General features: G+C 35.7%; 1 long non-coding RNA gene across 1 annotated transcript; it reads left to right on the forward strand.

Annotated features, from left to right (window-relative positions):
- Positions 1-2,436: 2,436 nt before the first annotated feature.
- Positions 2,437-3,909, forward strand: LOC134654608 (uncharacterized). Its single transcript, XR_010097347.1, has 2 exons — positions 2,437-2,721; positions 3,711-3,909. It is a non-coding gene; the product is annotated as an uncharacterized LOC134654608 (long non-coding RNA).
- Positions 3,910-4,781: the final 872 nt, after the last annotated feature.

A 4,781-nucleotide genomic window follows, 5' to 3' on the forward strand; every position in this document is an offset into this window, starting at 1 on the left:
GGTCCTCTACAAGATGGAGTTGCATGGGGTCGGCGTGTGCCCGGCCGCTGTGGAGATCGTTGAGGGAGGCCTTTGTCCATCAGTGAACGTTTTTCAGCTGATATGATGATGATGGAGCTTTCGGAAACCCGTCGCGCGAGTGACTAAAAATACGTAAAGGCTCTACCCATCCATGCAGTATCATACTATGACCGTGCTGTCGTGAACGTATCAAGCATGGAATGTAACGCGATACGGACTAAAAATATAATAATTTTTTTATAAGTTGATTTCAGCCTACCTTTAGTTCAGTCTTGGGTATTTTTGTTAAACTACCTAAATCAATTTCATTAATTTGGTAGGTACCATATATCAAGCTGAACTGATGATAAGAAGTGGATACCTATATGAACTCTTTGGTAGTCAGTAGTGACAGTAGTAAACCAAAACTTTGATCTAGATGAGTCCAAAACTTTAGGAGGGTGAATTACAGTCAGCAATTAGCTTTCCGGCGATGGTAAACTTCATGAGGTACCAGGTACATCCGCGGAAAAATCCAAAATAGGTAGCATTGGAGCCGATTAACTAATTTGAGCCACTTTCGGATTTCCGATTGAGTTGAAATTTTGGATACGTATGCAAATCGGATGACAATGCAATATTATGATAACATTGACCTGATCTCATGATGGAGACAGGAGGTGGCCATGTGAACTCTGTGATAAACGCCACCTAATTGTGTTTGGGCTTGTTAGAATTGTCTCGATGAGTATTAGTCGGCTGTGGAAAGACAAATACATTCTTACATAAAAGCTTATACCAAAAATAACTAATAACTAGTTTTTTGCCAAATACTTATTCCCTATTCCAATATCTTATACTGATAGGGTATGTCCATTCTAGGGGGCCTATTACTGGATTCACGTCCATTACCGGGGTTCCATTACTGGAGCTTTGGTGTCGATGACTGGAGAAAAAACCTAGTTTTAATTTGTTAAGTATGTGGAAACTAATTGCAGTATCTTTGATACAACACGCCTGAATCAGGAAAGACTGATAGGACATTCATCTTTTAACACGCTAAGCGGTAGAACTTTTACATGTATCAGGGAAATATCACAAATACTCAAAATTATATTTTCATTATTTACTTGAGGAACGAACGTGCGCACACAAGCGAGCGACGTGAAGTACTGCCGAAATGAACGATCGCCATCCATACGCAACGATAAAACTGTGCAAACGCATCGACAACGATTTTTCTGATATAAAGCCCTTGCTACACGGTCGCCGACAAGCCCCCAGACCGCGTGGCCTTGGCCGGTCCCGGACCGTGTAGAGAGTTGTTACCAACAAAATTTGACCAAAACTGACTAAGGACATACCAAGGTCAGACGGTTAGAAGGCTTGTCGGCGACCGTGTAGCAAGCCTTTAATTTGCAACTGCCACCGATCAACGATAATCGACAACGATTTGTCATACACACGGCAGATAAAACTGCGCAAATCGGACTGCACAGTTTTATCGCTACGATTTATCGTTACGTGTGTGGCCTGCATTAAATGTCCCATGATGGTTGCCTTTACTATACTACTTTACTATTACTATAATAAAATAAATAAGTAGTATGTGAGTAGGTAAAAGATAACTGGCCTTAACGTCCATCGATCTTGAGGTAACTCGGAACCGAACGAATGTGGCTTCGGAAGTATTTGTGTGTCCGACGTGGTATACGATCCCCATCAAGGCACACCAAGAGAAAAACTTCAGCAGCCAATACTTCAGTTTAAAATCAGGAGACAAGGGCTGCAACAAGACGCGCTAGTAAAAAAGTGACAACATTTCTTACTTTTTTTGTTTTGGTCTTGAATTACGTTTTGCAGTTAAGAGCATAAAAGTAAAATTTTCTTCTAAGACTAAGGTCTTTTCTTTGATTGATAGGTGATTTTCTTCTAATCGGTCTCAACAGCCAAACAGTTAAAACTTATTGCACAATTTTACTGAGCAATAAAATTGTGTAGATGACAAAACTTGTTATATTATTTTATTTTTGCTACAATTTATTTGAAATCCGTATTTTCCGTCATTAAATTTAGTAAATCACATAAAATAGGAATCGATTATCGTTCAAAAATGCTCCGAAATGTTTGACTTGGCAGAAAACCAAGCGTCAGAAACTCTGATCACATGTTGAAAATAAAAAAAAAGTTAGTTGGCGGGAATTGGATATGTATTATGTTCTTTCGCTTTACGACAATTTCATGGTGTAAATTGCCGTGAAAAATATAATTTATTTTCCTCGCAATCGTAGTGAAAAGCAGAGTGTACAACAAGGGCTATAAATGTCCATTTTTACAATTTTATGCCCTTTCATTTTTATAATTTTATGTCACTTTTATGCCCTTGTTGTACAATCTACTATTACCAACTATATTTGTCTGGTTGAACGAATGGTTTCCTTATATACACGGTGTAACATGAGGAAACCGAATAATTTTAACCACGCATTTCTGAGGTCAAAAGAAGGAAAGAATGTAACACGAGTTTAGGTCAATTTCGCCAAAAAAAATTTTTTTTGGTTTGTTTTTTAAAATTTTTGAATGTATTTGTACATAAATAATAAATCTTATTGGTAAATTTGTTACTTAAATTGATTTTTACATGTTTTTTTTCGTAAAACCTTCTTTTTGCAAAGTGTTACTTGTCACTTTTTGACATCTATCAATAAAGATATCGTCGGTGTACTTCCAAAACATGATAACTGACAAAATGGTCAAAAATGAGTTGTTTATATAGTTTTGTTCACATTTTATTGTTTTAAATATATATGTGATTTTTTTTTTATGTTTATTATTTACAAAGTTATAGAGTGTAAAAAAGTACTAACAGACAGGAAATTAAATATAGTGTACACGTAAAAAATAATAAGGGTATTTAAAACAACATATCTCGTAAAACTGGTCATGCAAAATATATAAAGTAACGTTAACATGTTTTGTCTGAATGTAGTTATAATTACCGTTATTAGTGTAGTTATTAATTAGAACCTAGTTAGAGTAACTGGTAAAATATCATAACATTATTCATTATTATTTACCTATAGGCATTTCTTTCAATACACGATCTATTATACAACTAAATAATATTAAATTCACTTAAGACTGATTTAAGTATGCTCGGTAAACGCTAACAATATCAGTATCATAATTTTTTGAAGTAATTTAGTTAATAAGGAGTGTATTGTCATATGATTCTTCAATAAAGGAGAGAAAAGTAATATTAGAATCACTTATAACTGTTTACATGTAAATAATTACACGTTGCATGTAATTTATTACTTTTTATTTCTACGTTAGTGTTTAGAATTTGCTTATAATATCGTGTGAACTAGTATTTTTTATCACTGTCTTTTTTTTAAATTATATATAATTATTTTTATATGATTATAAACAAATACACCAAAATCAGTTCATTTTTTATACAGGTAAAACATGATAACTAACACATGCCATGTTTTTGTCGGCCAATATTTTATATTTTTCGGTTTAAAAATATCACTTTTATCAATTAATAGACAATTTTAATATCCAAAAATTTTAAGTGTGAAAGTAAATTAGTCAAAACGGGTTTCTAAATTCCCTTATTTGAGGACCAAACTTTCAACTCGCGATTTCTCGAAACTATGTTTCAGGTAGTTATCATGTTTTAGAAGTATACCGACGATATTTAGACTACGTCCCATAGCAGCAACATCACCATCAAAAAGGCCTTTTACATTATGTAACAACAAAAACTTGTTTATTTTGAAATTAATATTATCTCTGAATCTAGGCGTTTTTAAAAAAAAGTTTATAGGACATTTTTGTTTCTAAATATGATCAGGAATACGCTGTTAAAATTATTCGGTTTACTCATGTTACACCGTGTATGGTCTATTAATTTATATGCAGGATTTAAAATGTTAGAGCATCGGAATAAAATGGGATTTCATACGATTACTTTATCCCTAGGAGTAAAATGTTACTTTGAAAACCCATTTTGTTCAGCTGCGATTTTTTTTTATTTGGAAGCTTAAAAACCGGTCAAGTGCGAGTCGGACAAGGGTTCCGTACATTACGTCCGACTCATGCTTGACTGCACATTTCAGGTTTTCCTGTCATCTATAGGTAAAGAACTATTTTAACCAACTTCAATTTCATAGAAGGAGGAGGTTCTGTATTCGGTTGTGGCTATTTTTTTTCTATGTAGGTACGTTCACCGATTACTCCGACATCCGTAGTCCGATTTGAGTAAGTAATTCTTTTTTTTGTCTTAAAGTAAATTTTTTGTCCTTTTTAAAATAAATTATTGATAGCTTTAGGGCGTGTTGCCATGTTGAGTTTCCCCTCAACGACGACAACACGACCATGTGCACTCCTCATTTACCCGGGCTTGTGACCGGCTCCTTTGTGGACCACGGATGATCCGCAATGGAGGCTGAGTTTCCTTCTTGAGTTCGCTATAAATATAGTAGTTGGGGACATTTCCCTCCACCTCCTCATGGTCTTTGCTGGCTCGCGCCGTACATACCGAATCGCGGGAGCCGTATTGGGTACTTGCTGCTTCGGCTCATTTCCCCAAACTCTACGTTGCTTCGTGTCTCCCTACAAATCAATTCTTTTAGTGTCCCAGGCCTGAAGCCGAGGGCAGGTAGCCGCCGCGGTCGCATCTCTGGACGCCTCCGCTCGATTGAAGCTCCGCAGACTTATGGCCCGTCTTGCCGCGCTTACCGCAGCAACTGAAAACAGAATATCCTTTAAAA

This window comes from Cydia amplana, chromosome 15, assembly GCF_948474715.1.
Source record: "Cydia amplana chromosome 15, ilCydAmpl1.1, whole genome shotgun sequence".
NCBI classification, from domain to species: Eukaryota; Metazoa; Arthropoda; class Insecta; order Lepidoptera; family Tortricidae; genus Cydia; species Cydia amplana.